Source organism: Leptodactylus fuscus, chromosome 1 (assembly GCF_031893055.1).
Source record: "Leptodactylus fuscus isolate aLepFus1 chromosome 1, aLepFus1.hap2, whole genome shotgun sequence".
NCBI lineage: Eukaryota > Metazoa > Chordata > Amphibia > Anura > Leptodactylidae > Leptodactylus > Leptodactylus fuscus.
In genome coordinates this window covers 95,331,826-95,341,825 of record NC_134265.1, presented here as the reverse complement: position 1 = coordinate 95,341,825, position 10,000 = coordinate 95,331,826, and the positions used below count along the sequence as shown (strand labels likewise).

Sequence of the window (10,000 nt, the reverse complement as noted above, 5' to 3'; positions counted from 1 at the left end):
ACCTTTTTCTTCACTTTTTGCCTTCTCTTAAGGGAACTTCATACTCCAACAGGAGCAGTGCAAGAGCTGGGGGCGGCCCTTATACCCACAGGTGTTGTTCAGCAACCAGTCACAGGCCGCAGCCGCCCTCTTTCAAAAGGGCTGGGCGCAAGGTCTGCGCAGGGCTAAGAAACCATCCCGGGGGTGAAAGAAAGAGCAAGCTGGACCAGAGCCCATTGTCCAGGAGTCGGCTAAGGAAGAAGTTGAGATGGTTGCCCGTGCCTGGAAGCGAAGCTGCTTTTCAGTCAGCTTCTCTTTTCTTAGGGCGCGTTGTCTGCAAAGATGTTCAGCCTGTGTTGCCCTGTAAATTGGTCTGCAGGTTACTAGCTATGGCTTCCAGCCCGGCGGGAGGCCCAGATACTATGGAAATGAAGCCTGCTATTATTAAAAGTAAAAAGCCACAACGCTGGTGGCCACCACGCCCGCTGCGGCTGCTAAGAGTGATAGCGGTAAGACTGAGAATACTAGGATTTTGCAAGGCCTAAAGAGTGCAAGAGAGAAAGCGAATGTAAAAGAAGCAAGTGTGCAGTGTAAAAAGTGAATGTAAAAATGGCATAGAGGAGAGTGACCCCTGCTGGTGGAAGTGAGGAAAAGCAAAAGCCTACAGTACCTGGTATTCCCAGGCGGTCTCCCATCCAAGTACTAACCAGGCCCGACCCTGCTTAGCTTCCGAGATCAGACGAGATCGGGCGTGTTCAGGGTGGTGTGGCCGTAGGCAGAGACAGGCTTCTCACTTACTCCTCTTCTACTTTGCAGCCTGGCTGCTGGCAGCTCTTTGCACTACTTCACGCTAGACCTTCTTCTTCACTTTTTGCCTTCTCTTAAGGGAACTTCATACTCCAACAGGAGCAGTGCAAGAGCTGGGGGGCGGCCCTTATACCCACAGGTGTTGTTCAGCAACCAGTCACAGGCCGCAGCCGCCCTCTTTCAAAAGGGCTGGGCGCAAGGTCTGCGCAGGGCTAAGAAACCATCCCGGGGGTGAAAGAAAGAGCAAGCTGGACCAGAGCCCATTGTCCAGTTGTCGGCTAAGGAAGAAGTTGAGATGGTTGCCCGTGCCTGGAAGCGAAGCTGCTTTTCAGTCAGCTTCTCTTTTCTTAGGGCGCGTTGTCTGCAAAGATGTTCAGCCTGTGTTGCCCTGTAAATTGGTCTGCAGGTTACTAGCTATGGCTTCCAGCCCGGCGGGAGGCCCAGATACTATGGAAATGAAGCCTGCTATTATTAAAAGTAAAAAGCCACAACGCTGGTGGCCACCACGCCCGCTGCGGCTGCTAAGAGTGATAGCGGTAAGACTGAGAATACTAGGATTTTGCAAGGCCTAAAGAGTGCAAGAGAGAAAGCGAATGTAAAAGAAGCAAGTGTGCAGTGTAAAAAGTGAATGTAAAAATGGCATAGAGGAGAGTGACCCCTGCTGGTGGAAGTGAGGAAAAGCAAAAGCCTACAGCACCTGGTATTCCCAGGCGGTCTCCCATCCAAGTACTAACCAGGCCCGACCCTGCTTAGCTTACGAGATCAGACGAGATCGGGCGTGTTCAGGGTGGTGTGGCCGTAGGCGGAGACAGGCTTCTCACTTACTCCTCTTCTGCTTTGCAGCCTGGCTGCTGGCAGCCCTTTGCACTACTTCACGCTAGACCTTTTTCTTCACTTTTTGCCTTCTCTTAAGGGAACTTCATACTCCAACAGGAGCAGTGCAAGAGCTGGGGGCGGCCCTTATACCCACAGGTGTTGTTCAGCAACCAGTCACAGGCCGCAGCCGCCCTCTTTCAAAAGGGCTGGGCGCAAGGTCTGCGCAGGGCTAAGAAACCATCCCGGGGGTGAAAGAAAGAGCAAGCTGGACCAGAGCCCATTGTCCAGTAGTCGGCTAAGGAAGAAGTTGAGATGGTTGCCCGTGCCTGGAAGCGAAGCTGCTTTTCAGTCAGCTTCTCTTTTCTTAGGGCGCGTTGTCTGCAAAGATGTTCAGCCTGTGTTGCCCTGTAAATTGGTCTGCAGGTTACTAGCTATGGCTTCCAGCCCGGCGGGAGGCCCAGATACTATGGAAATGAAGCCTGCTATTATTAAAAGAAAAAAGCCACAACGCTGGTGGCCACCACGCCCGCTGCGGCTGCTAAGAGTGATAGCGGTAAGACTGAGAATACTAGGATTTTGCAAGGCCTAAAGAGTGCAAGAGAGAAAGCGAATGTAAAAGAAGCAAGTGTGCAGTGTAAAAAGTGAATGTAAAAATGGCATAGAGGAGAGTGACCCCTGCTGGTGGAAGTGAGGAAATGCAAAAGCCTACAGCACCTGGTATTCCCAGGCGGTCTCCCATCCAAGTACTAACCAGGCCCGACCCTGCTTAGCTTCCGAGATCAGACGAGATCGGGCGTGTTCAGGGTGGTGTGGCCGTAGGCAGAGACAGGCTTCTCACTTACTCCTCTTCTACTTTGCAGCCTGGCTGCTGGCAGCCCTTTGCACTACTTCACGCTAGACCTTTTTCTTCACTTTTTGCCTTCTCTTAAGGGAACTTCATACTCCAACAGGAGCAGTGCAAGAGCTGGGGGCGGCCCTTATACCCACAGGTGTTGTTCAGCAACCAGTCACAGGCCGCAGCCGCCCTCTTTCAAAAGGGCTGGGCGCAAGGTCTGCGCAGGGCTAAGAAACCATCCCGGGGGTGAAAGAAAGAGCAAGCTGGACCAGAGCCCATTGTCCAGGAGTCGGCTAAGGAAGAAGTTGAGATGGTTGCCCGTGCCTGGAAGCGAAGCTGCTTTTCAGTCAGCTTCTCTTTTCTTAGGGCGCGTTGTCTGCAAAGATGTTCAGCCTGTGTTGCCCTGTAAATTGGTCTGCAGGTTACTAGCTATGGCTTTCAGCCCGGCGGGAGGCCCAGATACTATGGAAATGAAGCCTGCTATTATTAAAAGTAAAAAGCCACAACGCTGGTGGCCACCACGCCCGCTGCGGCTGCTAAGAGTGATAGCGGTAAGACTGAGAATACTAGGATTTTGCAAGGCCTAAAGAGTGCAAGAGAGAAAGCGAATGTAAAAGAAGCAAGTGTGCAGTGTAAAAAGTGAATGTAAAAATGGCATAGAGGAGAGTGACCCCTGCTGGTGGAAGTGAGGAAAAGCAAAAGCCTACAGCACCTGGTATTCCCAGGCGGTCTCCCATCCAAGTACTAACCAGGCCCGACCCTGCTTAGCTTCCGAGATCAGACGAGATCGGGCGTGTTCAGGGTGGTGTGGCCGTAGGCGGAGACAGGCTTCTCACTTACTCCTCTTCTACTTTGCAGCCTGGCTGCTGGCAGCTCTTTGCACTACTTCACGCTAGACCTTCTTCTTCACTTTTTGCCTTCTCTTAAGGGAACTTCATACTCCAACAGGAGCAGTGCAAGAGCTGGGGGGCGGCCCTTATACCCACAGGTGTTGTTCAGCAACCAGTCACAGGCCGCAGCCGCCCTCTTTCAAAAGGGCTGGGCGCAAGGTCTGCGCAGGGCTAAGAAACCATCCCGGGGGTGAAAGAAAGAGCAAGCTGGACCAGAGCCCATTGTCCAGTTGTCGGCTAAGGAAGAAGTTGAGATGGTTGCCCGTGCCTGGAAGCGAAGCTGCTTTTCAGTCAGCTTCTCTTTTCTTAGGGCGCGTTGTCTGCAAAGATGTTCAGCCTGTGTTGCCCTGTAAATTGGTCTGCAGGTTACTAGCTATGGCTTCCAGCCCGGCGGGAGGCCCAGATACTATGGAAATGAAGCCTGCTATTATTAAAAGTAAAAAGCCACAACGCTGGTGGCCACCACGCCCGCTGCGGCTGCTAAGAGTGATAGCGGTAAGACTGAGAATACTAGGATTTTGCAAGGCCTAAAGAGTGCAAGAGAGAAAGCGAATGTAAAAGAAGCAAGTGTGCAGTGTAAAAAGTGAATGTAAAAATGGCATAGAGGAGAGTGACCCCTGCTGGTGGAAGTGAGGAAAAGCAAAAGCCTACAGCACCTGGTATTCCCAGGCGGTCTCCCATCCAAGTACTAACCAGGCCCGACCCTGCTTAGCTTCCGAGATCAGACGAGATCGGGCGTGTTCAGGGTGGTGTGGCCGTAGGCGGAGACAGGCTTCTCACTTACTCCTCTTCTACTTTGCAGCCTGGCTGCTGGCAGCCCTTTGCACTACTTCACGCTAGACCTTTTTCTTCACTTTTTGCCTTCTCTTAAGGGAACTTCATACTCCAACAGGAGCAGTGCAAGAGCTGGGGGCGGCCCTTATACCCACAGGTGTTGTTCAGCAACCAGTCACAGGCCGCAGCCGCCCTCTTTCAAAAGGGCTGGGCGCAAGGTCTGCGCAGGGCTAAGAAACCATCCCGGGGGTGAAAGAAAGAGCAAGCTGGACCAGAGCCCATTGTCCAGTAGTCGGCTAAGGAAGAAGTTGAGATGGTTGCCCGTGCCTGGAAGCGAAGCTGCTTTTCAGTCAGCTTCTCTTTTCTTAGGGCGCGTTGTCTGCAAAGATGTTCAGCCTGTGTTGCCCTGTAAATTGGTCTGCAGGTTACTAGCTATGGCTTCCAGCCCGGCGGGAGGCCCAGATACTATGGAAATGAAGCCTGCTATTATTAAAAGAAAAAAGCCACAACGCTGGTGGCCACCACGCCCGCTGCGGCTGCTAAGAGTGATAGCGGTAAGACTGAGAATACTAGGATTTTGCAAGGCCTAAAGAGTGCAAGAGAGAAAGCGAATGTAAAAGAAGCAAGTGTGCAGTGTAAAAAGTGAATGTAAAAATGGCATAGAGGAGAGTGACCCCTGCTGGTGGAAGTGAGGAAAAGCAAAAGCCTACAGCGCCTGGTATTCCCAGGCGGTCTCCCATCCAAGTACTAACCAGGCCTGACCCTGCTTAGCTTCCGAGATCAGGCGTGTTCAGGGTGGTGTGGCCGTAGGCAGAGACAGGCTTCTCACTTACTCCTCTTCTACTTTGCAGCCTGGCTGCTGGCAGCCTTTTGCACTACTTCACGCTAGACCTTTTTCTTCACTTTTTGCCTTCTCTTAAGGGAACTTCATACTCCAACAGGAGCAGTGCAAGAGCTGGGGGCGGCCCTTATACCCACAGGTGTTGTTCAGCAACCAGTCACAGGCCGCAGCCGCCCTCTTTCAAAAGGGCTGGGCGCAAGGTCTGCGCAGGGCTAAGAAACCATCCCGGAGGTGAAAGAAAGAGCAAGCTGGACCAGAGCCCATTGTCCAGGAGTCGGCTAAGGAAGAAGTTGAGATGGTTGCCCGTGCCTGGAAGCGAAGCTGCTTTTCAGTCAGCTTCTCTTTTCTTAGGGCACGTTGTCTGCAAAGATGTTCAGCCTGTGTTGCCCTGTAAATTGGTCTGCAGGTTACTAGCTATGGCTTCCAGCCCGGCGGGAGGCCCAGATACTATGGAAATGAAGCCTGCTATTATTAAAAGTAAAAAGCCACAACGCTGGTGGCCACCACGCCCGCTGCGGCTGCTAAGAGTGATAGCGGTAAGACTGAGAATACTAGGATTTTGCAAGGCCTAAAGAGTGCAAGAGAGAAAGCGAATGTAAAAGAAGCAAGTGTGCAGTGTAAAAAGTGAATGTAAAAATGGCATAGAGGAGAGTGACCCCTGCTGGTGGAAGTGAGGAAAAGCAAAAGCCTACAGCACCTGGTATTCCCAGGCGGTCTCCCATCCAAGTACTAACCAGGCCCGACCCTGCTTAGCTTCCGAGATCAGACGAGATCGGGCGTGTTCAGGGTGGTGTGGCCGTAGGCAGAGACAGGCCTCTCACTTACTCCTCTTCTACTTTGCAGCCTGGCTGCTGGCAGCCCTTTGCACTACTTCACGCTAGACCTTCTTCTTCACTTTTTGCCTTCTCTTAAGGGAACTTCATACTCCAACAGGAGCAGTGCAAGAGCTGGGGGGCGGCCCTTATACCCACAGGTGTTGTTCAGCAACCAGTCACAGGCCGCAGCCGCCCTCTTTCAAAAGGGCTGGGCGCAAGGTCTGCGCAGGGCTAAGAAACCATCCCGGGGGTGAAAGAAAGAGCAAGCTGGACCAGAGCCCATTGTCCAGTAGTCGGCTAAGGAAGAAGTTGAGATGGTTGCCCGTGCCTGGAAGCGAAGCTGCTTTTCAGTCAGCTTCTCTTTTCTTAGGGCGCGTTGTCTGCAAAGATGTTCAGCCTGTGTTGCCCTGTAAATTGGTCTGCAGGTTACTAGCTATGGCTTCCAGCCCGGCGGGAGGCCCAGATACTATGGAAATGAAGCCTGCTATTATTAAAAGTAAAAAGCCACAACGCTGGTGGCCACCACGCCCGCTGCGGCTGCTAAGAGTGATAGCGGTAAGACTGAGAATACTAGGATTTTGCAAGGCCTAAAGAGTGCAAGAGAGAAAGCGAATGTAAAAGAAGCAAGTGTGCAGTGTAAAAAGTGAATGTAAAAATGGCATAGAGGAGAGTGACCCCTGCTGGTGGAAGTGAGGAAAAGCAAAAGCCTACAGCACCTGGTATTCCCAGGCGGTCTCCCATCCAAGTACTAACCAGGCCCGACCCTGCTTAGCTTCCGAGATCAGACGAGATCGGGCGTGTTCAGGGTGGTGTGGCCGTAGGCGGAGACAGGCTTCTCACTTACTCCTCTTCTACTTTGCAGCCTGGCTGCTGGCAGCCCTTTGCACTACTTCACGCTAGACCTTTTTCTTCACTTTTTGCCTTCTCTTAAGGAAACTTCATACTCCAACAGGAGCAGTGCAAGAGCTGGGGGCGGCCCTTATACCCACAGGTGTTGTTCAGCAACCAGTCACAGGCCGCAGCCGCCCTCTTTCAAAAGGGCTGGGCGCAAGGTCTGCGCAGGGCTAAGAAACCATCCCGGGGGTGAAAGAAAGAGCAAGCTGGACCAGAGCCCATTGTCCAGGAGTCGGCTAAGGAAGAAGTTGAGATGGTTGCCCGTGCCTGGAAGCGAAGCTGCTTTTCAGTCAGCTTCTCTTTTCTTAGGGCACGTTGTCTGCAAAGATGTTCAGCCTGTGTTGCCCTGTAAATTGGTCTGCAGGTTACTAGCTATGGCTTCCAGCCCGGCGGGAGGCCCAGATACTATGGAAATGAAGCCTGCTATTATTAAAAGTAAAAAGCCACAACGCTGGTGGCCACCACGCCCGATGCGGCTGCTAAGAGTGATAGCGGTAAGACTGAGAATACTAGGATTTTGCAAGGCCTAAAGAGTGCAAGAGAGAAAGCGAATGTAAAAGAAGCAAGTGTGCAGTGTAAAAAGTGAATGTAAAAATGGCATAGAGGAGAGTGACCCCTGCTGGTGGAAGTGAGGAAAAGCAAAAGCCTACAGCACCTGGTATTCCCAGGCGGTCTCCCATCCAAGTACTAACCAGGCCCGACCCTGCTTAGCTTCCGAGATCAGACGAGATCGGGCGTGTTCAGGGTGGTGTGGCCGTAGGCAGAGACAGGCTTCTCACTTACTCCTCTTCTACTTTGCAGCCTGGCTGCTGGCAGCTCTTTGCACTACTTCACGCTAGACCTTCTTCTTCACTTTTTGCCTTCTCTTAAGGGAACTTCATACTCCAACAGGAGCAGTGCAAGAGCTGGGGGGCGGCCCTTATACCCACAGGTGTTGTTCAGCAACCAGTCACAGGCCGCAGCCGCCCTCTTTCAAAAGGGCTGGGCGCAAGGTCTGCGCATGGCTAAGAAACCATCTCGGAGGTGAAAGAAAGAGAAAGCTGGACCAGAGCCCATTGTCCAGTAGTCGGCTAAGGAAGAAGATCGAGCGTGTTCAGGGTGGTGTGGCTGTAGGCAGAGACAGTCTTCTCACTTACTCCTCTTCTACTTTGCAGCCTGGCTGCTGGCAGCTCTTTGCACTACTTCACGCTAGACCTTTTTCTTCACTTTTTGCCTTCTCTTAAGGGAACTTCATACTCCAACAGGAGCAGTGCAAGAGCTGGGGGCGGCCCTTATACCCACAGGTGTTGTTCAGCAACCAGTCACAGGCCGCAGCCGCCCTCTTTCAAAAGGGCTGGGCGCAAGGTCTGCGCAGGGCTAAGAAACCATCCCGGGGGTGAAAGAAAGAGCAAGCTGGACCAGAGCCCATTGTCCAGTAGTCGGCTAAGGAAGAAGTTGAGATGGTTGCCCGTGCCTGGAAGCGAAGCTGCTTTTCAGTCAGCTTCTCTTTTCTTAGGGCGCGTTGTCTGCAAAGATGTTCAGCCTGTGTTGCCCTGTAAATTGGTCTGCAGGTTACTAGCTATGGCTTCCAGCCCGGCGGGAGGCCCAGATACTATGGAAATGAAGCCTGCTATTATTAAAAGAAAAAAGCCACAACGCTGGTGGCCACCACGCCCGCTGCGGCTGCTAAGAGTGATAGCGGTAAGACTGAGAATACTAGGATTTTGCAAGGCCTAAAGAGTGCAAGAGAGAAAGCGAATGTAAAAGAAGCAAGTGTGCAGTGTAAAAAGTGAATGTAAAAATGGCATAGAGGAGAGTGACCCCTGCTGGTGGAAGTGAGGAAAAGCAAAAGCCTACAGCACCTGGTATTCCCAGGCGGTCTCCCATCCAAGTACTAACCAGGCCCGACCCTGCTTAGCTTCCGAGATCAGACGAGATCGGGCGTGTTCAGGGTGGTGTGGCCGTAGGCAGAGACAGGCTTCTCACTTACTCCTCTTCTACTTTGCAGCCTGGCTGCTGGCAGCCCTTTGCACTACTTCACGCTAGACCTTTTTCTTCACTTTTTGCCTTCTCTTAAGGGAACTTCATACTCCAACAGGAGCAGTGCAAGAGCTGGGGGCGGCCCTTATACCCACAGGTGTTGTTCAGCAACCAGTCACAGGCCGCAGCCGCCCTCTTTCAAAAGGGCTGGGCGCAAGGTCTGCGCAGGGCTAAGAAACCATCCTGGGGGTGAAAGAAAGAGCAAGCTGGACCAGAGCCCATTGTCCAGGAGTCGGCTAAGGAAGAAGTTGAGATGGTTGCCCGTGCCTGGAAGCGAAGCTGCTTTTCAGTCAGCTTCTCTTTTCTTAGGGCGCGTTGTCTGCAAAGATGTTCAGCCTGTGTTGCCCTGTAAATTGGTCTGCAGGTTACTAGCTATGGCTTCCAGCCCGGCGGGAGGCCCAGATGCTATGGAAATGAAGCCTGCTATTATTAAAAGTAAAAAGCCACAACGCTGGTGGCCACCACGCCCGCTGCGGCTGCTAAGAGTGATAGCGGTAAGACTGAGAATACTAGGATTTTGCAAGGCCTAAAGAGTGCAAGAGAGAAAGCGAATGTAAAAGAAGCAAGTGTGCAGTGTAAATAGTGAATGTAAAAATGGCATAGAGGAGAGTGACCCCTGCTGGTGGAAGTGAGGAAAAGCAAAAGCCTACAGCACCTGGTATTCCCAGGCGGTCTCCCATCCAAGTACTAACCAGGCCCGACCCTGCTTAGCTTCCGAGATCAGACAAGATCGGGCGTGTTCAGGGTGGTGTGGCCGTAGGCAGAGACAGACTTCTCACTTACTCCTCTTCTACTTTGCAGCCTGGCTGCTGGCAGCTCTTTGCACTACTTCACGCTAGACCTTTTTCTTCACTTTTTGCCTTCTCTTAAGGGAACTTCATACTCCAACAGGAGCAGTGCAAGAGCTGGGGGCGGCCCTTATACCCACAGGTGTTGTTCAGCAACCAGTCACAGGCCGCAGCCGCCCTCTTTCAAAAGGGCTGGGCGCAAGGTCTGCGCAGGGCTAAGAAACCATCCCGGGGGTGAAAGAAAGAGCAAGCTGGACCAGAGCCCATTGTCCAGGAGTCGGCTAAGGAAGAAGTTGAGATGGTTGCCCGTGCCTGGAAGCGAAGCTGCTTTTCAGTCAGCTTCTCTTTTATTAGGGCGCGTTGTCTGCAAAGATGTTCAGCCTGTGTTGCCCTGTAAATTGGTCTGCAGGTTACTAGCTATGGCTTCCAGCCCGGCGGGAGGCCCAGATACTATGGAAATGAAGCCTGCTATTATTAAAAGTAAAAAGCCACAACGCTGGTGGCCACCACGCCCGCTGCGGCTGCTAAGAGTGATAGCGGTA

The 10,000-nt window shown here is 52.4% G+C and overlaps 10 non-coding genes and 1 pseudogene across 10 annotated transcripts; all 11 read right to left on the bottom strand.

Moving 5' to 3' along the window:
- Positions 1–637: 637 nt before the first annotated feature.
- LOC142189815 (5S ribosomal RNA) lies at positions 638–756 on the bottom strand. Its single transcript, XR_012713767.1, has one exon. It is a non-coding gene; the product is annotated as a 5S ribosomal RNA (ribosomal RNA).
- A 715-nt stretch (positions 757–1,471) lies between these two features.
- LOC142190027 (5S ribosomal RNA) lies at positions 1,472–1,590 on the bottom strand. Its single transcript, XR_012713966.1, has one exon. It is a non-coding gene; the product is annotated as a 5S ribosomal RNA (ribosomal RNA).
- A 714-nt stretch (positions 1,591–2,304) lies between these two features.
- LOC142190873 (5S ribosomal RNA) lies at positions 2,305–2,423 on the bottom strand. Its single transcript, XR_012714523.1, has one exon. It is a non-coding gene; the product is annotated as a 5S ribosomal RNA (ribosomal RNA).
- A 714-nt stretch (positions 2,424–3,137) lies between these two features.
- LOC142190862 (5S ribosomal RNA) lies at positions 3,138–3,256 on the bottom strand. The gene has a single exon (XR_012714512.1). It is a non-coding gene; the product is annotated as a 5S ribosomal RNA (ribosomal RNA).
- Positions 3,257–3,971: 715 nt separating this feature from the next.
- Positions 3,972–4,090, bottom strand: LOC142190850 (5S ribosomal RNA). Its single transcript, XR_012714501.1, has one exon. It is a non-coding gene; the product is annotated as a 5S ribosomal RNA (ribosomal RNA).
- Positions 4,091–4,804: 714 nt separating this feature from the next.
- LOC142190526 (5S ribosomal RNA) lies at positions 4,805–4,913 on the bottom strand (annotated as a pseudogene).
- Positions 4,914–5,627: 714 nt separating this feature from the next.
- LOC142190838 (5S ribosomal RNA) lies at positions 5,628–5,746 on the bottom strand. The gene has a single exon (XR_012714490.1). It is a non-coding gene; the product is annotated as a 5S ribosomal RNA (ribosomal RNA).
- A 715-nt stretch (positions 5,747–6,461) lies between these two features.
- LOC142190827 (5S ribosomal RNA) lies at positions 6,462–6,580 on the bottom strand. Its single transcript, XR_012714479.1, has one exon. It is a non-coding gene; the product is annotated as a 5S ribosomal RNA (ribosomal RNA).
- A 714-nt stretch (positions 6,581–7,294) lies between these two features.
- Positions 7,295–7,413, bottom strand: LOC142190815 (5S ribosomal RNA). Its single transcript, XR_012714467.1, has one exon. It is a non-coding gene; the product is annotated as a 5S ribosomal RNA (ribosomal RNA).
- Positions 7,414–8,480: 1,067 nt separating this feature from the next.
- Positions 8,481–8,599, bottom strand: LOC142190803 (5S ribosomal RNA). The gene has a single exon (XR_012714456.1). It is a non-coding gene; the product is annotated as a 5S ribosomal RNA (ribosomal RNA).
- Positions 8,600–9,313: 714 nt separating this feature from the next.
- On the bottom strand, positions 9,314–9,432 carry LOC142189953 (5S ribosomal RNA). Its single transcript, XR_012713896.1, has one exon. It is a non-coding gene; the product is annotated as a 5S ribosomal RNA (ribosomal RNA).
- Between the last annotated feature and the right edge of the window lie 568 nt (positions 9,433–10,000).